Raw genomic sequence first — 24,912 nt, 5'->3', positions numbered from 1 at the left:
GACGGGCACTTAACTCAGAGGACAACTGACTTATAGTCTGCCCTTGTTCTAAGTTCCTTCCTGAACTGGGAACACACGGCCGCATAGGCCTCTTCGCCTTCCGAGCGCTTATACGTTTTGCAAGCCTAAGGGCCTTAGCCAGCATTTTCCTTAGCGCTTCCAACTTGCTTGTAGGCCGCCTTTGTTTTACGTTCTTTCCTGAACTGCAAACACACTGCCACTTATGAGACTTCACCTTAAGTGCCACTGTAGGTTTGGGAAGCGCAAGGGACTGGACGTGCACTTAACGCAGAGGACAACCGACTTATAGTCTGCCCTTGTTCTAAGTTCCTTCCTGAACTGGGAACACACAGCCGCATAGGCCTTTTCGCCTTCCGAGCGCTTATACGTTTTGCAAGCCTAAGTGCCTTAGCCAGCATTTTCCTTAGCGCTTCCAACTTGCTTGTAGGCCGCCTTTGTTTTACGTTCTTTCCTGAACTACGAACACACTGCCACTGATGAGACTTCACCTTAAGTGCCACTGTAGGTTTGGGAAGCGCAAGGGACTGGACGGGCACTGAACTCAGAGTACAACCGACTTATAGTCTGCCCTTCTTCTAAGTTCCTTCCTGAACTGGGAACACACGGCCGCATAGGCCTCTTCGCCTTCCGAGCTCTTATACGTTTTGCAAGCCTAAGGGCCTTAGCCTGCATTTTCCTTAGCGCTTCCAACTTGCTTGTAGGCCGCCTTTGTTTTACGTTCTTTCCTGAACTGCGAACACACTGCCACTTATGAGACTTCACCTTAAGTGCCACTGTAGGTTTGGTAAGCACAAGGGACTGGACGGGCACTGAACTCAGAGTACAACCGACTTATAGTCTGCCCTTCTTCTAAGTTCCTTCCTGAACTGGGAACACACGGCCGCATAGGCCTCTTCGCCTTCCGAGCTCTTATACGTTTTGCAAGCCTAAGGGCCTTAGCCTGCATTTTCCTTAGCGCTTCCAACTTGCTTGTAGGCCGCCTTTGTTTTACGTTCTTTCCTGAACTGCGAACACACTGCCACTTATGAGACTTCACCTTAAGTGCCACTGTAGGTTTGGTAAGCACAAGGGACTGGACGGGCACTTAAATCAAAGGACAACCGACTTATAGTCTGCCCTTGTTCTAAGTTCCTTCCTGAACTGGGAACACACGGCCGCACAGGCCTCTTCGCCTTCCGAGCGTTTATACGTTTTGCAAGCCTAGGGGCCTTCGCCTGCATTTTCCTTGGCGCTTCCAACTTGCTTGTAGGCCGCCTCGCCTTTGTTTTACGTTCTTTCCTGAACGGCGAACACACTGCCACTGATGAGACTTCACCTTAAGGGCGACTGTAGGTTTTGGAAGCAGAAGGGACTGGACCCACACTTAACTCAGAGTCCCCAACTGGCTTATAGTCTGCCTTGTTCTAAGTTCCTGCCTGAACGGGAACACACGGCCGCCTAGGCCTCGTCGTCTTCAGAGCGTTTATACGTTTTGCAATCATAAGGGCCTCAGCCTGCCTTTTCCTCAGCGCTTCCAACTTGCTTATCGGCCGCCTATGGTCTATGTTCTCCTGAACTGCGAACTCACTGCCCCTTAAGAGACTGCCCCTTAAGTGAGACTGTAGGTTTCGGAAGCACAAGGGACTGGACCCACACTTAACTCAGAGTCACCAACTGGCTTATAGGAAGCCCTATGTTCGAAGTTCCTGCCTGAACTGGGAACACACGGCCGCCTAGGCCTCTTCGCCTTCCGAGCGTTTTTGCAAGTTTTGCAAGCATAAGGGCCTTAGCCTGCATTTTCCTTAGCGCTTCCCACTGGCTTATAGGCCGCCTTGGTTCTATGTCCTTCCTGAACTGCGAACTCACTGCCACTTCTGTGACTTCACCTTAAGAGCTATGATACTTTATGGAAGCTTACGGGACTTGGAGGGCACTTCCCTTACACTGTGCCATTGGCCTATTGTGAGGCCTTGTTCTTACTTCTCTCCACCACTGGGAACACGCTGCCCCCTATCAATCTTCACTTCAGACCGAATTAAGGTTTTGGCAGCGTAAGGCTCTTGGCCTGCCCGTAACGTAGAGGATGCAACTAGCCGAGCGTAAGCCCAGGTTCTAACTTCTTTCTCCTACTCGAAACAAACTGCCATTTCTGACTCTTCAACGTAAGATCGCCTTTCCGTTTTGGAAGCAGAAGCGTCTTTGCTTGCACTTAACTCAGAGTATCCAGCAAGCTTCTAGTCGGCCCTTGTTCTGAAGTCTTTCCTTACCTGGGAGAACACTGCCACGTAGGAGACAACTGGAATTGCGACTGTAGGTTTGGGAAGCGCAAGGGACTGGACGGGCACTTAACTCAGAGGACAACCGACTTATAGTCTGCCCTTGTTCTAAGTTCCTTCCTGAACTGGGAACACACAGCCGCATAGGCCTCTTCGCCTTCGGAGCGCTTATACGTTTTGCAAGAATAAGGGCCTTAGCCAGCATATTCCTTAGCGCTTCCCACTGGCTTATAGGCCGCCTTGGTTCTATGTCCTTCCTGAACTGCGAACTCACTGCCACTTCTGTGACTTCACCTTAAGAGCTATGATACTTTATGGAAGCACACGGGACTTGGAGGGCACTTCCTTTACACTGTGCCATTGGCCTATTGTGAGGCCTTGTTCTTACTTCTCTCCACCACTGGGAACACGCTGCCCCCTATCAATCTTCACTTCAGACCGAATTAAGGTTTTGGCAGCGTAAGGCTCTTGGCCTGCCCGTAACGTAGAGGATGCAACTAGCCGAGCGTAAGCCCAGGTTCTAACTTCTTTCTCCTACTCGAAACAAACTGCCATTTCTGACTCTTCAACGTAAGATCGCCTTTCCGTTTTGGAAGCAGAAGCGTCTTTGCTTGCACTTAACTCAGAGTATCCAGCAAGCTTCTAGTCGGCCCTTGTTCTGAAGTCTTTCCTTACCTGGGAGCACACTGCCACGTAGGAGACAACTGGAATTGCGACTGTAGGTTTGGGAAGCGCAAGGGACTGGACGGGCACTTAACTCAGAGGACAACCGACTTATAGTCTGCCCTTGTTCTAAGTTCCTTCCTGAACTGGGAACACACAGCCGCATAGGCCTCTTCGCCTTCCGAGCGCTTATAAGTTTTGCAAGCCTAAGGGCCTTAGCCAGCATTTTCCTTAGCGCTTCCAACTTGCTTGTAGGCCGCCTTTATTTTACGTTCTTTCCTGAACTGCGAACACACTGCCACTTATGAGACTTCACCTTAAGTGCCACTGTAGGTTTGGGAAGCGCAAGGGACTGGACGGGCACTGAACTCAGAGGACAACCGACTTATAGTCTGCCCTTCTTCTAAGTTCCTTCCTGAACTGGGAACACACGGCCGCACAGGCCTCTTCGCCTTCCGAGCGTTTATACGTTTTGCAAGCCTAGGGGCCCTCGCCTGCATTTTCCTTGGCGCTTCCAACTTTCTTGTAGGCTGCTTCGCCTTTGTTTTACGTTCTTTCCTGAACAGCGAACACACTGCCACTGATGAGACTTCACCTTAAGTGCGACTGTAGGTTTTGGAAGCAGAAGGGACTGGACCCACACTTAACTCAGAGTCCCCAACTGGCTTATAGTCTGCCTTGTTCTAAGTTCCTGCCTGAACGGGAACACACGGCCGCCTAGGCCTCGTCGCCTTCAGAGCGTTTATACGTTTTGCAATCATAAGGGCCTCAGCCTGCCTTTTCCTCAGTGCTTCCAAATTGCTTATCGGCCGCCTATGGTCTCTGTTCTCCTGAACTGCGAACTCACGGCCCCTTAAGAGACTGCCCCTTAAGTGAGACTCTAGGTTTCGGAAGCACAAGGGACTGGACCCACACTTAACTCAGAGTCACCAACTGGCTTATAGGAAGCCCTATGTTCGAAGTTCCTGCCTGAACTGGGAACAGACGTCCGCCTAGGCCTCTTCGCCTTCCGAGCGTTTTTGCAAGTTTTGCAAGCATAAGGGCCTTAGCCTGCATTTTCCTTAGCGCTTCCCACTGGCTTATAGGCCGCCTTGGTTCTATGTCCTTCCTGAACTGCGAACTCACTGCCACTTCTGTGACTTCACCTTAAGAGCTATGATACTTTATGGAAGCTTACGGGACTTGGAGGGCACTTCCCTTACAGTGTGCCATTGGCCTATTGGGAGGCCTTGTTCTTACTTCTCTCCACCACTGGGAACACGCTGCCCCCTATCAATCTTCACTTCAGACCGAATTAAGGTTTTGGCAGCGTAAGGCTCTTGGCCTGCCCGTAACGTAGAGGATGCAACTAGCCGAGCGTAAGCCCAGGTTCTATCTTCTTTCTCCTACTCGAAACAAACTGCCATTTCTGACTCTTCAACGTAAGATCGCCTTTCCGTTTTGGAAGCAGAAGCGTCTTTGCTTGCACTTAACTCAGAGTATACAGCAAGCTTCTAGTCGGCCCTTGTTCTGAAGTCTTTCCTTACCTGGGAGAACACTGCCACGTAGGAGACAACTTGAATTGCGACTGTAGGTTTGGGAAGCGCAAGGGACTGGACGGGCACTTAACTCAGAGGACAACCGACTTATAGTCTGCCCTTGTTCTAAGTTCCTTCCTGAACTGGGAACACACGGCCGCATAGGCCTCTTCGCCTTCCGAGCGCTTATACGTTTTGCAAGCCTAAGGGCCTTAGCCAGCATTTTCCTTAGCGCTTCCAACTTGCTTGTAGGCCGCCTTTGTTTTACGTTCTTTCCTGAACGGCGAACACACTGCCACTGATGAGACTTCACCTTAAGTGCCACTGTAGGTTTGGGAAGCGCAAGGGACTGGACGGGCACTGAACTCAGAGGACAACCGACTTATAGTCTGCCCTTGTTCTAAGTTCCTTCCTGAACTGGGAACACACGGCCGCACAGGCCTCTTCGCCTTCCGAGCGTTTATACGTTTTGCAAGCCTAGGGGCCTTCGCCTGCATTTTCCTTGGCGCTTCCAACTTGCTTGTAGGCCGCCTCGCCTTTGTTTTACGTTCTTTCCTGAACGGCGAACACACTGCCACTGATGAGACTTCACCTTAAGTGCGACTGTAGGTTTTGGAAGCAGAAGGGACTGGACCCACACTTAACTCAGAGTCCCCAACTGGCTTATAGTCTGCCTTGTTCTAAGTTCCTGCCTGAACGGGAACACACGGCCGCCTAGGCCTCTTCGCCTTCCGAGCGTTTTTGCAAGTTTTGCAAGCATAAGGGCCTTAGCCTGCATTTTCCTTAGCGCTTCCCACTGGCTTATAGGCCGCCTTGGTTCTATGTCCTTCCTGAACTGCGAACTCACTGCCACTTCTGTGACTTCACCTTAAGAGCTATGATACTTTATGGAAGCTTACGGGACTTGGAGGGCACTTCCCTTACAGTGTGCCATTGGCCTATTGTGAGGCCTTGTTCTTACTTCTCTCCACCACTGGGAACACGCTGCCCCCTATCAATCTTCACTTCAGACCGAATTAAGGTTTTGGCAGCGTAAGGCTCTTGGCCTGCCCGTAACGTAGAGGATGCAACTAGCCGAGCGTAAGCCCAGGTTCTAACTTCTTTCTCCTACTCGAAACAAACTGCCATTTCTGACTCTTCAACGTAAGATCGCCTTTCCGTTTTGGAAGCAGAAGCGTCTTTGCTTGCACTTAACTCAGAGTATCCAGCAAGCTTCTAGTCGGCCCTTGTTCTGAAGTCTTTCCTTACCTGGGAGCACACTGCCACGTAGGAGACAACTTGAATTACGACTGTAGGTTTGGGAAGCGCAAGGGACTGGACGGGCACTTAACTCAGAGGACAACTGACTTATAGTCTGCCCTTGTTCTAAGTTCCTTCCTGAACTGGGAACACACGGCCGCATAGGCCTCTTCGCCTTCCGAGCGCTTATACGTTTTGCAAGCCTAAGGGCCTTAGCCAGCATTTTCCTTAGCGCTTCCAACTTGCTTGTAGGCCGCCTTTGTTTTACGTTCTTTCCTGAACTGCAAACACACTGCCACTTATGAGACTTCACCTTAAGTGCCACTGTAGGTTTGGGAAGCGAAAGGGACTGGACGTGCACTTAACGCAGAGGACAACCGACTTATAGTCTGCCCTTGTTCTAAGTTCCTTCCTGAACTGGGAACACACAGCCGCATAGGCCTCTTCGCCTTCCGAGCGCTTATACGTTTTGCAAGCCTAAGCGCCTTAGCCAGCATTTTCCTTAGCGCTTCCAACTTGCTTGTAGGCCGCCTTTGTTTTACGTTCTTTCCTGAACTGCGAACACACTGCCACTGATGAGACTTCACCTTAAGTGCCACTGTAGGTTTGGGAAGCGCAAGGGACTGGACGGGCACTGAACTCAGAGTACAACCGACTTATAGTCTGCCCTTCTTCTAAGTTCCTTCCTGAACTGGGAACACACGGCCGCATAGGCCTCTTCGCCTTCCGAGCTCTTATACGTTTTGCAAGCCTAAGGGCCTTAGCCTGCATTTTCCTTAGCGCTTCCCACTTGCTTGTAGGCCGCCTTTGTTTTACGTTCTTTCCTGAACTGCGAACACACTGCCACTTATGAGACTTCACCTTAAGTGCCACTGTAGGTTTGGTAAGCACAAGGGACTGGACGGGCACTTAAATCAAAGGACAACCGACTTATAGTCTGCCCTTGTTCTAAGTTCCTTCCTGAACTGGGAACACACGGCCGCACAGGCCTCTTCGCCTTCCGAGCGTTTATACGTTTTGCAAGCCTAGGGGCCTTCGCCTGCATTTTCCTTGGCGCTTCCAACTTGCTTGTAGGCCGCCTCGCCTTTGTTTTACGTTCTTTCCTGAACGGCGAACACACTGCCACTGATGAGACTTCACCTTAAGGGCGACTGTAGGTTTTGGAAGCAGAAGGGACTGGACCCACACTTAACTCAGAGTCCCCAACTGGCTTATAGTCTGCCTTGTTCTAAGTTCCTGCCTGAACGGGAACACACGGCCGCCTAGGCCTCGTCGTCTTCAGAGCGTTTATACGTTTTGCAATCATAAGGGCCTCAGCCTGCCTTTTCCTCAGCGCTTCCAACTTGCTTATCGGCCGCCTATGGTCTATGTTCTCCTGAACTGCGAACTCACTGCCCCTTAAGAGACTGCCCCTTAAGTGAGACTGTAGGTTTCGGAAGCACAAGGGACTGGACCCACACTTAACTCAGAGTCACCAACTGGCTTATAGGAAGCCCTATGTTCGAAGTTCCTGCCTGAACTGGGAACACACGGCCGCCTAGGCCTCTTCGCCTTCCGAGCGTTTTTGCAAGTTTTGCAAGCATAAGGGCCTTAGCCTGCATTTTCCTTAGCGCTTCCCACTGGCTTATAGGCCGCCTTGGTTCTATGTCCTTCCTGAACTGCGAACTCACTGCCACTTCTGTGACTTCACCTTAAGAGCTATGATACTTTATGGAAGCTTACGGGACTTGGAGGGCACTTCTCTTACACTGTGCCATTGGCCTATTGTGAGGCCTTGTTCTTACTTCTCTCCACCACTGGGAACACGCTGCCCCCTATCAATCTTCACTTCAGACCGAATTAAGGTTTTGGCAGCGTAAGGCTCTTGGCCTGCCCGTAACGTAGAGGATGCAACTAGCCGAGCGTAAGCCCAGGTTCTAACTTCTTTCTCCTACTCGAAACAAACTGCCATTTCTGACTCTTCAACGTAAGATCGCCTTTCCGTTTTGGAAGCAGAAGCGTCTTTGCTTGCACTTAACTCAGAGTATACAGCAAGCTTCTAGTCGGCCCTTGTTCTGAAGTCTTTCCTTACCTGGGAGAACACTGCCACGTAGGAGACAACTTGAATTGCGACTGTAGGTTTGGGAAGCGCAAGGGACTGGACGGGCACTTAACTCAGAGGACAACCGACTTATAGTCTGCCCTTGTTCTAAGTTCCTTCCTGAACTGGGAACACACGGCCGCATAGGCCTCTTCGCCTTCCGAGCGCTTATAGGTTTTGCAAGCCTAAGGGCCTTAGCCAGCATTTTCCTTAGCGCTTCCAACTTGCTTGTAGGCCGCCTTTGTTTTACGTTCTTTCCTGAACGGCGAACACACTGCCACTGATGAGACTTCACCTTAAGTGCCACTGTAGGTTTGGGAAGCGCAAGGGACTGGACGGGCACTTAACTCAGAGGACAACCGACTTATAGTCTGCCCTTGTTCTAAGTTCCTTCCTGAACTGGGAACACACGGCCGCATAGGCCTCTTCGCCTTCCGAGCGCTTATACGTTTTGCAAGCCTAAGGGCCTTAGCCAGCATTTTCCTTAGCGCTTCCAACTTGCTTGTAGGCCGCCTTTGTTTTACGTTCTTTCCTGAACTGCGAACACACTGCCACTTATGAGACTTCACCTTAAGTACCACTGTAGGTTTGGGAATTGCAAGGGACTGGACGGGCACTGAACTCAGAGTACAACCGACTTATAGTCTGCCCTTGTTCTAAGTTCCTTCCTGAACTGGGAACACACGGCCGCATAGGACTCTTCGCCTTCCGAGCGCTTATACATTTTGCAAGCCCAAGGGCCTTAGCCTGCATTTTCCTTAGCGCTTCCAACTTGCTTGTAGGCCGCCTTTGTTTTACGTTTTTTCCTGAACTGCGAACACACTGCCACTTATGAGACTTCACCTTAAGTGCCACTGTAGGTTTGGGAAGCGCAAGGGACTGGACGGGCACTTAACTCAAAGGACAACCGACTTATAGTCTGCCCTTCTTCTAAGTTCCTTCCTGAACTGGGAACGCACGGCCGCACAGGCCTCTTCGCCTTCCGAGCGTTTATACGTTTTGCAAGCCTAGGGGCCTTCGCCTGCATTTTCCTTGGCGCTTCCAACTTGCTTGTAGGCCGCCTCGCCTTTTTTTACGTTCTTTCCTGAACGGCGAACACACTGCCACTGATGAGACTTCACCTTAAGGGCGACTGTAGGTTTTGGAAGCAGAAGGGACTGGACCCACACTTAACTCAGAGTCCCCAACTGGCTTATAGTCTGCCTTGTTCTAAGTTCCTGCCTGAACGGGAACACACGGCCGCCTAGGCCTCGTCGCCTTCAGAGCGTTTATACGTTTTGCAATCATAAGGGCCTCAGCCTGCCTTTTCCTCAGTGCTTCCAACTTGCTTTTCGGCCGCCTATGGTCTCTGTTCTCCTGAACTGCGAACTCACGGCCCCTTAAGAGACTGCCCCTTAAGTGAGACTCTAGGTTTCGGAAGCACAAGGGACTGGACCCACACTTAACTCAGAGTCACCAACTGGCTTATAGGAAGCCCTATGTTCGAAATTCCTGCCTTAACTGGGAACACACGGCCGCCTAGGCCTCTTCGCCTTCCGAGCGTTTTTGCAAGTTTTGCAAGCATAAGGGCCTTAGCCTGCATTTTCCTTAGCGCTTCCCACTGGCTTATAGGCCGCCTTGGTTCTATGTCCTTCCTGAACTGCGAACTCACTGCCACTTCTGTGACTTCACCTTAAGAGCTATGATACTTTATGGAAGCTTACGGGACTTGGAGGGCACTTCCCTTACACTGTGCCATTGGCCTATTGTGAGGCCTTGTTCTTACTTCTCTCCACCACTGGGAACACGCTGCCCCCTATCAATCTTCACTTCAGACCGAATTAAGGTTTTGGCAGCGTAAGGCTCTTGGCCTGCCCGTAACGTAGAGGATGCAACTAGCCGAGCGTAAGCCCAGGTTCTAACTTCTTTCTCCTACTCGAAACAAACTGCCATTTCTGACTCTTCAACGTAAGATCGCCTTTCCGTTTTGGAAGCAGAAGCGTCTTTGCTTGCACTTAACTCAGAGTATCCAGCAAGCTTCTAGTCGGCCCTTGTTCTGAAGTCTTTCCTTACCTGGGAGCACACTGCCACGTAGGAGACAACTTGAATTACGACTGTAGGTTTGGGAAGCGCAAGGGACTGGACGGGCACTTAACTCAGAGGACAACTGACTTATAGTCTGCCCTTGTTCTAAGTTCCTTCCTGAACTGGGAACACACGGCCGCATAGGCCTCTTCGCCTTCCGAGCGCTTATACGTTTTGCAAGCCTAAGGGCCTTAGCCAGCATTTTCCTTAGCGCTTCCAACTTGCTTGTAGGCCGCCTTTGTTTTACGTTCTTTCCTGAACTGCAAACACACTGCCACTTATGAGACTTCACCTTAAGTGCCACTGTAGGTTTGGGAAGCGCAAGGGACTGGACGTGCACTTAACGCAGAGGACAACCGACTTATAGTCTGCCCTTGTTCTAAGTTCCTTCCTGAACTGGGAACACACAGCCGCATAGGCCTCTTCGCCTTCCGAGCGCTTATACGTTTTGCAAGCCTAAGCGCCTTAGCCAGCATTTTCCTTAGCGCTTCCAACTTGCTTGTAGGCCGCCTTTGTTTTACGTTCTTTCCTGTACTGCGAACACACTGCCACTGATGAGACTTCACCTTAAGTGCCACTGTAGGTTTGGGAAGCGCAAGGGACTGGACGGGCACTGAACTCAGAGTACAACCGACTTATAGTCTGCCCTTCTTCTAAGTTCCTTCCTGAACTGGGAACACACGGCCGCATAGGCCTCTTCGCCTTCCGAGCTCTTATACGTTTTGCAAGCCTAAGGGCCTTAGCCTGCATTTTCCTTAGCGCTTCCAACTTGCTTGTAGGCCGCCTTTGTTTTACGTTCTTTCCTGAACTGCGAACACACTGCCACTTATGAGACTTCACCTTAAGTGCCACTGTAGGTTTGGTAAGCACAAGGGACTGGACGGGCACTGAACTCAGAGTACAACCGACTTATAGTCTGCCCTTCTTCTAAGTTCCTTCCTGAACTGGGAACACACGGCCGCATAGGCCTCTTCGCCTTCCGAGCTCTTATACGTTTTGCAAGCCTAAGGGCCTTAGCCTGCATTTTCCTTAGCGCTTCCAACTTGCTTGTAGGCCGCCTTTGTTTTACGTACTTTCCTGAACTGCGAACACACTGCCACTTATGAGACTTCACCTTAAGTGCCACTGTAGGTTTGGTAAGCACAAGGGACTGGACGGGCACTTAAATCAAAGGACAACCGACTTATAGTCTGCCCTTGTTCTAAGTTCCTTCCTGAACTGGGAACACATGGCCGCACAGGCCTCTTCGCCTTCCGAGCGTTTATACGTTTTGCAAGCCTAGGGGCCTTCGCCTGCATTTTCCTTGGCGCATCCAACTTGCTTGTAGGCCGCCTCGCCTTTGTTTTACGTTCTTTCCTGAACGGCGAACACACTGCCACTGATGAGACTTCACCTTAAGGGCGACTGTAGGTTTTGGAAGCAGAAGGGACTGGACCCACACTTAACTCAGAGTCCCCAACTGGCTTATAGTCTGCCTTGTTCTAAGTTCCTGCCTGAACGGGAACACACGGCCGCCTAGGCCTCGTCGTCTTCAGAGCGTTTATACGTTTTGCAATCATAAGGGCCTCAGCCTGCCTTTTCCTCAGCGCTTCCAACTTGCTTATCGGCCGCCTATGGTCTATGTTCTCCTGAACTGCGAACTCACTGCCCCTTAAGAGACTGCCCCTTAAGTGAGACTGTAGGTTTCGGAAGCACAAGGGACTGGACCCACACTTAACTCAGAGTCACCAACTGGCTTATAGGAAGCCCTATGTTCGAAGTTCCTGCCTGAACTGGGAACACACGGCCGCCTAGGCCTCTTCGCCTTCCGAGCGTTTTTGCAAGTTTTGCAAGCATAAGGGCCTTAGCCTGCATTTTCCTTAGCGCTTCCCACTGGCTTATAGGCCGCCTTGGTTCTATGTCCTTCCTGAACTGCGAACTCACTGCCACTTCTGTGACTTCACCTTAAGAGCTATGATACTTTATGGAAGCTTACGGGACTTGGAGGGCACTTCCCTTACAGTGTGCCATTGGCCTATTGTGAGGCCTTGTTCTTACTTCTCTCCACCACTGGGAACACGCTGCCCCCTATCAATCTTCACTTCAGACCGAATTAAGGTTTTGGCAGCGTAAGGCTCTTGGCCTGCCCGTAACGTAGAGGATGCAACTAGCCGAGCGTAAGCCCAGGTTCTAACTTCTTTCTCCTACTCGAAACAAACTGCCATTTCTGACTCTTCAACGTAAGATCGCCTTTCCGTTTTGGAAGCAGAAGCGTCTTTGCTTGCACTTAACTCAGAGTATCCAGCAAGCTTCTAGTCGGCCCTTGTTCTGAAGTCTTTCCTTACCTGGGAGCACACTGCCACGTAGGAGACAACTGGAATTGCGACTGTAGGTTTGGGAAGCGCAAGGGACTGGACGGGCACTTAACTCAGAGGACAACCGACTTATAGTCTGCCCTTGTTCTAAGTTCCTTCCTGAACTGGGAACACACAGCCGCATAGGCCTCTTCGCCTTCGGAGCGCTTATACGTTTTGCAAGAATAAGGGCCTTAGCCAGCATTTTCCTTAGCGCTTCCCACTGGCTTATAGGCCGCCTTGGTTCTATGTCCTTCCTGAACTGCGAACTCACTGCCACTTCTGTGACTTCACCTTAAGAGCTATGATACTTTATGGAAGCACACGGGACTTGGAGGGCACTTCCTTTACACTGTGCCATTGGCCTATTGTGAGGCCTTGTTCTTACTTCTCTCCACCACTGGGAACACGCTGCCCCCTATCAATCTTCACTTCAGACCGAATTAAGGTTTTGGCAGCGTAAGGCTCTTGGCCTGCCCGTAACGTAGAGGATGCAACTAGCCGAGCGTAAGCCCAGGTTCTAACTTCTTTCTCCTACTCGAAACAAACTGCCATTTCTGACTCTTCAACGTAAGATCGCCTTTCCGTTTTGGAAGCAGAAGCGTCTTTGCTTGCACTTAACTCAGAGTATCCAGCAAGCTTCTAGTCGGCCCTTGTTCTGAAGTCTTTCCTTACCTGGGAGCACACTGCCACGTAGGAGACAACTGGAATTGCGACTGTAGGTTTGGGAAGCGCAAGGGACTGGACGGGCACTTAACTCAGAGGACAACCGACTTATAGTCTGCCCTTGTTCTAAGTTCCTTCCTGAACTGGGAACACACAGCCGCATAGGCCTCTTCGCCTTCCGAGCGCTTATACGTTTTGCAAGCCTAAGGGCCTTAGCCAGCATTTTCCTTAGCGCTTCCAACTTGCTTGTGGGCCGCCTTTGTTTTACGTTCTTTCCTGAACTGCGAACACACTGCCACTTATGAGACTTCACCTTAAGTGCCACTGTAGGTTTGGGAAGCGCAAGGGACTGGACGGGCACTGAACTCAGAGGACAACCGACTTATAGTCTGCCCTTCTTCTAAGTTCCTTCCTGAACTGGGAACACACGGCCGTACATGCCTCTTCGCCTTCCGAGCGTTTATACGTTTTGCAAGCCTAGGGGCCCTCGCCTGCATTTTCCTTGGCGCTTCCAACTTTCTTGTAGGCCGCTTCGCCTTTGTTTTACGTTCTTTCCTGAACAGCGAACACACTGCCACTGATGAGACTTCACCTTAAGTGCGACTGTAGGTTTTGGAAGCAGAAGGGACTGGACCCACACTTAACTCAGAGTCCCCAACTGGCTTATAGTCTGCCTTGTTCTAAGTTCCTGCCTGAACGGGAACACACGGCCGCCTAGGCCTCGTCGCCCTCAGAGCGTTTATACGTTTTGCAATCATAAGGGCCTCAGCCTGCCTTTTCCTCAGTGCTTCCAACTTGCTTATCGGCCGCCTATGGTCTCTGTTCTCCTGAACTGCGAACTCACGGCCCCTTACGAGACTGCCCCTTAAGTGAGACTCTAGGTTTCGGAAGCACAAGGGACTGGACCCACACTTAACTCAGAGTCACCAACTGGCTTATAGGAAGCCCTATGTTCGAAGTTCCTGCCTGAACTGGGAACAGACGTCCGCCTAGGCCTCTTCGCCTTCCGAGCGTTTTTGCAAGTTTTGCAAGCATAAGGGCCTTAGCCTGCATTTTCCTTAGCGCTTCCCACTGGCTTATAGGCCGCCTTGGTTCTATGTCCTTCCTGAACTGCGAACTCACTGCCACTTCTGTGACTTCACCTTAAGAGCTATGATACTTTATGGAAGCTTACAGGACTTGGAGGGCACTTCCCTTACACTGTGCCATTGGCCTATTGTGAGGCCTTGTTCTTACTTCTCTCCACCACTGGGAACACGCTGCCCCCTATCAATCTTCACTTCAGACCGAATTAAGGTTTTGGCAGCGTAAGGCTCTTGGCCTGCCCGTAACGTAGAGGATGCAACTAGCCGAGCGTAAGCCCAGGTTCTAACTTCTTTCTCCTACTCGAAACAAACTGCCATTTCTGACTCTTCAACGTAAGATCGCCTTTCCGTTTTGGAAGCAGAAGCGTCTTTGCTTGCACTTAACTCAGAGTATACAGCAAGCTTCTAGTCGGCCCTTGTTCTGAAGTCTTTCCTTACCTGGGAGAACACTGCCACGTAGGAGACAACTTGAATTGCGACTGTAGGTTTGGGAAGCACAAGGGACTGGACGGGCACTTAACTCAGAGGACAACCGACTTATAGTCTGCCCTTGTTCTAAGTTCCTTCCTGAACTGGGAACACACGGCCGCATAGGCCTCTTCGCCTTCCGAGCGCTTATACGTTTTGCAAGCCTAAGGGCCTTAGCCAGCATTTTCCTTAGCGCTTCCAACTTGCTTGTAGGCCGCCTTTGTTTTACGTTCTTTCCTGAACGGCGAACACACTGCCACTGATGAGACTTCACCTTAAGTGCCACTGTAGGTTTGGGAAGCGCAAGGGACTGGACGGGCACTGAACTCAGAGGACAACCGACTTATAGTCTGCCCTTGTTCTAAGTTCCTTCCTGAACTGGGAACACACGGCCGCACAGGCCTCTTCGCCTTCCGAGCGTTTATACGTTTTGCAAGCCTAGGGGCCTTCGCCTGCATTTTCCTTGGCGCTTCCAACTTGCTTGTAGGCCGCCTCGCCTTTGTTTTACGTTCTTTCCTGAACGGCGAACACACTGCCACTGATGAGACTTCAACTTAAGTGCGACTGTAGGTTTTAGAAGCAGAAGGGACTGGACCCACACTTAACTCAGAGTCCCCAACTGGCTTATAGTCTGCCTTGTTCTAAGTTCCTGCCTGAACGGGAACACACGGCCGCCTAGGCCTCTTCGCCTTCCGAGCGTTTTTGCAAGTTTTGCAAGCATAAGGGCCTTAGCCTGCATTTTCCTTAGCGCTTCCCACTGGCTTATAGGCCGCCTTGGTTCTATGTCCTTCCTGAACTGCGAACTCACTGCCACTTCTGTGACTTCACCTTAAGAGCTATGATACTTTATGGAAGCTTACGGGACTTGGAGGGCACTTCCCTTACAGTGTGCCATTGGCCTATTGTGAGGCCTTGTTCTTACTTCTCTCCACCACTGGGAACACGCTGCCCCCTATCAATCTTCACTTCAGACCGAATTAAGGTTTTGGCAGCGTAAGGCTCTTGGCCTGCCCGTAACGTAGAGGATGCAACTAGCCGAGCGTAAGCCCAGGTTCTAACTTCTTTCTCCTACTCGAAACAAACTGCCATTTCTGACTCTTCAACGTAAGATCGCCTTTCCGTTTTGGAAGCAGAAGCGTCTTTGCTTGCACTTAACTCAGAGTATCCAGCAAGCTTCTAGTCGGCCCTTGTTCTGAAGTCTTTCCTTACCTGGGAGCACACTGCCACGTAGGAGACAACTTGAATTACGACTGTAGGTTTGGGAAGCGCAAGGGACTGGACGGGCACTTAACTCAGAGGACAACTGACTTATAGTCTGCCCTTGTTCTAAGTTCCTTCCTGAACTGGGAACACACGGCCGCATAGGCCTCTTCGCCTTCCGAGCGCTTATACGTTTTGCAAGCCTAAGGGCCTTAGCCAGCATTTTCCTTAGCGCTTCCAACTTGCTTGTAGGCCGCCTTTGTTTTACGTTCTTTCCTGAACTGCAAACACACTGCCACTTATGAGACTTCACCTTAAGTGCCACTGTAGGTTTGGGAAGCGAAAGGGACTGGACGTGCACTTAACGCAGAGGACAACCGACTTATAGTCTGCCCTTGTTCTAAGTTCCTTCCTGAACTGGGAACACACAGCCGCATAGGCCTCTTCGCCTTCCGAGCGCTTATACGTTTTGCAAGCCTAAGCGCCTTAGCCAGCATTTTCCTTAGCGCTTCCAACTTGCTTGTAGGCCGCCTTTGTTTTACGTTCTTTCCTGAACTGCGAACACACTGCCACTGATGAGACTTCACCTTAAGTGGCACTGTAGGTTTGGGAAGCGCAAGGGACTGGACGGGCACTGAACTCAGAGTACAACCGACTTATAGTCTGCCCTTCTTCTAAGTTCCTTCCTGAACTGGGAACACACGGCCGCATAGGCCTCTTCGCCTTCCGAGCTCTTATACGTTTTGCAAGCCTAAGGGCCTTAGCCTGCATTTTCCTTAGCGCTTCCCACTTGCTTGTAGGCCGCCTTTGTTTTACGTTCTTTCCTGAACTGCGAACACACTGCCACTTATGAGACTTCACCTTAAGTGCCACTGTAGGTTTGGTAAGCACAAGGGACTGGACGGGCACTTAAATCAAAGGACAACCGACTTATAGTCTGCCCTTGTTCTAAGTTCCTTCCTGAACTGGGAACACACGGCCGCACAAGCCTCTTCGCCTTCCGAGCGTTTATACGTTTTGCAAGCCTAGGGGCCTTCGCCTGCATTTTCCTTGGCGCTTCCAACTTGCTTGTAGGCCGCCTCGCCTTTGTTTTACGTTCTTTCCTGAACGGCGAACACACTGCCACTGATGAGACTTCACCTTAAGGGCGACTGTAGGTTTTGGAAGCAGAAGGGACTGGACCCACACTTAACTCAGAGTCCCCAACTGGCTTATAGTCTGCCTTGTTCTAAGTTCCTGCCTGAACGGGAACACACGGCCGCCTAGGCCTCGTCGTCTTCAGAGCGTTTATACGTTTTGCAATCATAAGGGCCTCAGCCTGCCTTTTCCTCAGCGCTTCCAACTTGCTTATCGGCCGCCTATGGTCTATGTTCTCCTGAACTGCGAACTCACTGCCCCTTAAGAGACTGCCCCTTAAGTGAGACTGTAGGTTTCGGAAGCACAAGGGACTGGACCCACACTTAACTCAGAGTCACCAACTGGCTTATAGGAAGCCCTATGTTCGAAGTTCCTGCCTGAACTGGGAACACACGGCCGCCTAGGCCTCTTCGCCTTCCGAGCGTTTTTGCAAGTTTTGCAAGCATAAGGGCCTTAGCCTGCATTTTCCTTAGCGCTTCCCACTGGCTTATAGGCCGCCTTGGTTCTATGTCCTTCCTGAACTGCGAACTCACTGCCACTTCTGTGACTTCACCTTAAGAGCTATGATACTTTATGGAAGCTTACGGGACTTGGAGGGCACTTCTCTTACACTGTGCCATTGGCCTATTGTGAGGCCTTGTTCTTACTTCTCTCCACCACTGGGAACACGCTGCCCCCTATCAATCTTCACTTCAGACCGAATTAAGGTTTTGGCAGCGTAAGGCTCTTGGCCTGCCCGTAACGTAGAGGATGCAACTAGCCGAGCGTAAGCCCAGGTTCTAACTTCTTTCTCCTACTCGAAACAAACTGCCATTTCTGACTCTTCAACGTAAGATCGCCTTTCCGTTTTGGAAGCAGAAGCGTCTTTGCTTGCACTTAACTCAGAGTATACAGCAAGCTTCTAGTCGGCCCTTGTTCTGAAGTCTTTCCTTACCTGGGAGAACACTGCCACGTAGGAGACAACTTGAATTGCGACTGTAGGTTTGGGAAGCGCAAGGGACTGGACGGGCACTTAACTCAGAGGACAACCGACTTATAGTCTGCCCTTGTTCTAAGTTCCTTCCTGAACTGGGAACACACGGCCGCATAGGCCTCTTCGCCTTCCGAGCGCTTATACGTTTTGCAAGCCTAAGGGCCTTAGCCAGCATTTTCCTTAGCGCTTCCAACTTGCTTGTAGGCCGCCTTTGTTTTACGTTCTTTCCTGAACGGCGAACACACTGCCACTGATGAGACTTCACCTTAAGTGCCACTGTAGGTTTGGGAAGCGCAAGGGACTGGACGGGCACTGAACTCAGAGGACAACCGACTTATAGTCTGCCCTTGTTCTAAGTTCCTTCCTGAACTGGGAACACACGGCCGCACAGGCCTCTTCGCCTTCCGAGCGTTTATACGTTTTGCAAGCCTAGGGGCCTTCGCCTGCATTTTCCTTGGCGCTTCCAACTTGCTTGTAGGCCGCCTCGCCTTTGTTTTACGTTCTTTCCTGAACGGCGAACACACTGCCACTGATGAGACTTCAACTTAAGTGCGACTGTAGGTTTTAGAAGCAGAAGGGACTGGACCCACACTTAACTCAGAGTCCCCAACTGGCTTATAGTCTGCCTTGTTCTAAGTTCCTGCCTGAACGGGAACACACGGCCGCCTAGGCCTCTTCGCCTTCCGAGCGTTTTTGCAAGTTTTGCAAGCATAAGGGCCTTAGCCTGCATTTTCCTTAGCGCTTCCCACTGGCTTATAGGCCGCCTTGGTTCTATGTCCTTCCTGAACTGCGAACTCACTGCCACTTCTGTGACTTCACCTTAAGAGCTATGATACTTTATGGAAGCTTACGGGACTTGGAGGGCACTTCCCTTACAGTGTGCCATTGGCCTATTGTGAGGCCTTGTTCTTACTTCTCTCCACCACTGGGAACACGCTGCCCCCTATCAATCTTCACTTCAGACCGAATTAAGGTTTTGGCAGCGTAAGGCTCTTGGCCTGCCCGTAACGTAGAGGATGCAACTAGCCGAGCGTAAGCCCAGGTTCTAACTTCTTTCTCCTACTCGAAACAAACTGCCATTTCTGACTCTTCAACGTAAGATCGCCTTTCCGTTTTGGAAGCAGAAGCGTCTTTGCTTGCACTTAACTCAGAGTATCCAGCAAGCTTCTAGTCGGCCCTTGTTCTGAAGTCTTTCCTTACCTGGGAGCACACTGCCACGTAGGAGACAACTTGAATTACGACTGTAGGTTTGGGAAGCGCAAGGGACTGGACGGGCACTTAACTCAGAGGACAACTGACTTATAGTCTGCCCTTGTTCTAAGTTCCTTCCTGAACTGGGAACACACGGCCGCATAGGCCTCTTCGCCTTCCGAGCGCTTATACGTTTTGCAAGCCTAAGGGCCTTAGCCAGCATTTTCCTTAGCGCTTCCAACTTGCTTGTAGGCCGCCTTTGTTTTACGTTCTTTCCTGAACTGCAAACACACTGCCACTTATGAGACTTCACCTTAAGTGCCACTGTAGGTTTGGGAAGCGAAAGGGACTGGACGTGCACTTAACGCAGAGGACAACCGACTTATAGTCTGCCCTTGTTCTAAGTTCCTTCCTGAACTGGGAACACACAGCCGCATAGGCCTCTTCGCCTTCCGAGCGCTTATACGTTTTGCAAGCCTAAGCGCCTTAGCCAGCATTTTCCTTAGCGCTTCCAACTTGCTTGTAGGCCGCCTTTGTTTTACGTTCTTTCCTGAACTGCGAACACACTGCCACTGATGAGACTTCACCTTAAGTGGCACTGTAGGTTTGGGAAGCGCAAGGGACTGGACGGGCACTGAACTCAGAGTACAACCGACTTATAGTCTGCCCTTCTTCTAAGTTCCTTCCTGAACTGGGAACACACGGCCGCATAGGCCTCTTCGCCTTCCGAGCTCTTATACGTTTTGCAAGCCTAAGGGCCTTAGCCTGCATTTTCCTTAGCGCTTCCCACTTGCTTGTAGGCCGCCTTTGTTTTACGTTCTTTCCTGAACTGCGAACACACTGCCACTTATGAGACTTCACCTTAAGTGCCACTGTAGGTTTGGTAAGCACAAGGGACTGGACGGGCACTTAAATCAAAGGACAACCGACTTATAGTCTGCCCTTGTTCTAAGTTCCTTCCTGAACTGGGAACACACGGCCGCACAAGCCTCTTTGCCTTCCGAGCGTTTATACGTTTTGCAAGCCTAGGGGCCTTCGCCTGCATTTTCCTTGGCGCTTCCAACTTGCTTGTAGGCCGCCTCGCCTTTGTTTTACGTTCTTTCCTGAACGGCGAACACACTGCCACTGATGAGACTTCACCTTAAGGGCGACTGTAGGTTTTGGAAGCAGAAGGGACTGGACCCACACTTAACTCAGAGTCCCCAACTGGCTTATAGTCTGCCTTGTTCTAAGTTCCTGCCTGAACGGGAACACACGGCCGCCTAGGCCTCGTCGTCTTCAGAGCGTTTATACGTTTTGCAATCATAAGGGCCTCAGCCTGCCTTTTCCTCAGCGCTTCCAACTTGCTTATCGGCCGCCTATGGTCTATGTTCTCCTGAACTGCGAACTCACTGCCCCTTAAGAGACTGCCCCTTAAGTGAGACTGTAGGTTTCGGAAGCACAAGGGACTGGACCCACACTTAACTCAGAGTCACCAACTGGCTTATAGGAAGCCCTATGTTCGAAGTTCCTGCCTGAACTGGGAACACACGGCCGCCTAGGCCTCTTCGCCTTCCGAGCGTTTTTGCAAGTTTTGCAAGCATAAGGGCCTTAGCCTGCATTTTCCTTAGCGCTTCCCACTGGCTTATAGGCCGCCTTGGTTCTATGTCCTTCCTGAACTGCGAACTCACTGCCACTTCTGTGACTTCACCTTAAGAGCTATGATACTTTATGGAAGCTTACGGGACTTGGAGGGCACTTCTCTTACACTGTGCCATTGGCCTATTGTGAGGCCTTGTTCTTACTTCTCTCCACCACTGGGAACACGCTGCCCCCTATCAATCTTCACTTCAGACCGAATTAAGGTTTTGGCAGCGTAAGGCTCTTGGCCTGCCCGTAACGTAGAGGATGCAACTAGCCGAGCGTAAGCCCAGGTTCTAACTTCTTTCTCCTACTCGAAACAAACTGCCATTTCTGACTCTTCAACGTAAGATCGCCTTTCCGTTTTGGAAGCAGAAGCGTCTTTGCTTGCACTTAACTCAGAGTATACAGCAAGCTTCTAGTCGGCCCTTGTTCTGAAGTCTTTCCTTACCTGGGAGAACACTGCCACGTAGGAGACAACTTGAATTGCGACTGTAGGTTTGGGAAGCGCAAGGGACTGGACGGGCACTTAACTCAGAGGACAACTGACTTATAGTCTGCCCTTGTTCTAAGTTCCTTCCTGAACTGGGAACACACGGCCGCATAGGCCTCTTCGCCTTCCGAGCGCTTATAGGTTTTGCAAGCCTAAGGGCCTTAGCCAGCATTTTCCTTAGCGCTTCCAACTTGCTTGTAGGCCGCCTTTGTTTTACGTTCTTTCCTGAACGGCGAACACACTGCCACTGATGAGACTTCACCTTAAGTGCCACTGTAGGTTTGGGAAGCGCAAGGGACTGGACGGGCACTTAACTCAGAGGACAACCGACTTATAGTCTGCCCTTGTTCTAAGTTCCTTCCTGAACTGGGAACACACGGCCGCATAGGCCTCTTCGCCTTCCGAGCGCTTATACGTTTTGCAAGCCTAAGGGCCTTAGCCAGCATTTTCCTTAGCGCTTCCAACTTGCTTGTAGGCCGCCTTTGTTTTACGTTCTTTCCTGAACTGCGAACACACTGCCACTTATGAGACTTCACCTTAAGTACCACTGTAGGTTTGGGAATCGCAAGGGACTGGACGGGCACTGAACTCAGAGTACAACCGACTTATAGTCTGCCCTTGTTCTAAGTTCCTTCCTGAACTGGGAACACACGGCCGCATAGGACTCTTCGCCTTCCGAGCGCTTATACATTTTGCAAGCCCAAGGGCCTTAGCCTGCATTTTCCTTAGCGCTTCCAACTTGCTTGTAGGCCGCCTTTGTTTTACGTTTTTTCCTGAACTGCGAACACACTGCCACTTATGAGACTTCACCTTAAGTGCCACTGTAGGTTTGGGAAGCGCAAGGGACTGGACGGGCACTTAACTCAAAGGACAACCGACTTATAGTCTGCCCTTCTTCTAAGTTCCTTCCTGAACTGGGAACGCACGGCCGCACAGGCCTCTTCGCCTTCCGAGCGTTTATACGTTTTGCAAGCCTAGGGGCCTTCGCCTGCATTTTCCTTGGCGCTTCCAACTTGCTTGTAGGCCGCCTCGCCTTTTTTTACGTTCTTTCCTGAACGGCGAACACACTGCCACTGATGAGACTTCACCTTAAGGGCGACTGTAGGTTTTGGAAGCAGAAGGGACTGGACCCACACTTAACTCAGAGTCCCCAACTGGCTTATAGTCTGCCTTGTTCTAAGTTCCTGCCTGAACGGGAACACACGGCCGCCTAGGCCTCGTCGCCTTCAGAGCGTTTATACGTTTTGCAATCATAAGGGCCTCAGCCTGCCTTTTCCTCAGTGCTTCCAACTTGCTTTTCGGCCGCCTATGGTCTCTGTTCTCCTGAACTGCGAACTCACGGCCCCTTAAGAGACTGCCCCTTAAGTGAGACTCTAGGTTTCGGAAGCACAAGGGACTGGACCCACACTTAACTCAGAGTCACCAACTGGCTTATAGGAAGCCCTATGTTCGAAATTCCTGCCTTAACTGGGAACACACGGCCGCCTAGGCCTCTTCGCCTTCCGAGCGTTTTTGCAAGTTTTGCAAGCATAAGGGCCTTAGCCTGCATTTTCCTTAGCGCTTCCCACTGGCTTATAGGCCGCCTTGGTTCTATGTCCTTCCTGAACTGCGAACTCACTGCCACTTCTGTGACTTCACCTTAAGAGCTATGATACTTTATGGAAGCTTACGGGACTTGGAGGGCACTTCCCTTACACTGTGCCATTGGCCTATTGTGAGGCCTTGTTCTTACTTCTCTCCACCACTGGGAACACGCTGCCCCCTATCAATCTTCACTTCAGACCGAATTAAGGTTTTGGCAGCGTAAGGCTCTTGGCCTGCCCGTAACGTAGAGGATGCAACTAGCCGAGCGTAAGCCCAGGTTCTAACTTCTTTCTCCTACTCGAAACAAACTGCCATTTCTGACTCTTCAACGTAAGATCGCCTTTCCGTTTTGGAAGCAGAAGCGTCTTTGCTTGCACTTAACTCAGAGTATCCAGCAAGCTTCTAGTCGGCCCTTGTTCTGAAGTCTTTCCTTACCTGGGAGCACACTGCCACGTAGGAGACAACTTGAATTACGACTGTAGGTTTGGGAAGCGCAAGGGACTGGACGGGCACTTAACTCAGAGGACAACTGACTTATAGTCTGCCCTTGTTCTAAGTTCCTTCCTGAACTGGGAACACACGGCCGCATAGGCCTCTTCGCCTTCCGAGCGCTTATACGTTTTGCAAGCCTAAGGGCCTTAGCCAGCATTTTCCTTAGCGCTTCCAACTTGCTTGTAGGCCGCCTTTGTTTTACGTTCTTTCCTGAACTGCAAACACACTGCCACTTATGAGACTTCACCTTAAGTGCCACTGTAGGTTTGGGAAGCGCAAGGGACTGGACGTGCACTTAACGCAGAGGACAACCGACTTATAGTCTGCCCTTGTTCTAAGTTCCTTCCTGAACTGGGAACACACAGCCGCATAGGCCTCTTCGCCTTCCGAGCGCTTATACGTTTTGCAAGCCTAAGCGCCTTAGCCAGCATTTTCCTTAGCGCTTCCAACTTGCTTGTAGGCCGCCTTTGTTTTACGTTCTTTCCTGTACTGCGAACACACTGCCACTGATGAGACTTCACCTTAAGTGCCACTGTAGGTTTGGGAAGCGCAAGGGACTGGACGGGCACTGAACTCAGAGTACAACCGACTTATAGTCTGCCCTTCTTCTAAGTTCCTTCCTGAACTGGGAACACACGGCCGCATAGGCCTCTTCGCCTTCCGAGCTCTTATACGTTTTGCAAGCCTAAGGGCCTTAGCCTGCATTTTCCTTAGCGCTTCCAACTTGCTTGTAGGCCGCCTTTGTTTTACGTTCTTTCCTGAACTGCGAACACACTGCCACTTATGAGACTTCACCTTAAGTGCCACTGTAGGTTTGGTAAGCACAAGGGACTGGACGGGCACTGAACTCAGAGTACAACCGACTTATAGTCTGCCCTTCTTCTAAGTTCCTTCCTGAACTGGGAACACACGGCCGCATAGGCCTCTTCGCCTTCCGAGCTCTTATACGTTTTGCAAGCCTAAGGGCCTTAGCCTGCATTTTCCTTAGCGCTTCCAACTTGCTTGTAGGCCGCCTTTGTTTTACGTTCTTTCCTGAACTGCGAACACACTGCCACTTATGAGACTTCACCTTAAGTGCCACTGTAGGTTTGGTAAGCACAAGGGACTGGACGGGCACTTAAATCAAAGGACAACCGACTTATAGTCTGCCCTTGTTCTAAGTTCCTTCCTGAACTGGGAACACATGGCCGCACAGGCCTCTTCGCCTTCCGAGCGTTTATACGTTTTGCAAGCCTAGGGGCCTTCGCCTGCATTTTCCTTGGCGCATCCAACTTGCTTGTAGGCCGCCTCGCCTTTGTTTTACGTTCTTTCCTGAACGGCGAACACACTGCCACTGATGAGACTTCACCTTAAGGGCGACTGTAGGTTTTGGAAGCAGAAGGGACTGGACCCACACTTAACTCAGAGTCCCCAACTGGCTTATAGTCTGCCTTGTTCTAAGTTCCTGCCTGAACGGGAACACACGGCCGCCTAGGCCTCGTCGTCTTCAGAGCGTTTATACGTTTTGCAATCATAAGGGCCTCAGCCTGCCTTTTCCTCAGCGCTTCCAACTTGCTTATCGGCCGCCTATGGTCTATGTTCTCCTGAACTGCGAACTCACTGCCCCTTAAGAGACTGCCCCTTAAGTGAGACTGTAGGTTTCGGAAGCACAAGGGACTGGACCCACACTTAACTCAGAGTCACCAACTGGCTTATAGGAAGCCCTATGTTCGAAGTTCCTGCCTGAACTGGGAACACACGGCCGCCTAGGCCTCTTCGCCTTCCGAGCGTTTTTGCAAGTTTTGCAAGCATAAGGGCCTTAGCCTGCATTTTCCTTAGCGCTTCCCACTGG

This window comes from Meles meles, chromosome 16, assembly GCF_922984935.1.
Source record: "Meles meles chromosome 16, mMelMel3.1 paternal haplotype, whole genome shotgun sequence".
In the NCBI taxonomy this organism is placed as follows: domain Eukaryota; kingdom Metazoa; phylum Chordata; class Mammalia; order Carnivora; family Mustelidae; genus Meles; species Meles meles.
Note: the sequence above shows the minus strand (reverse complement) of the source record.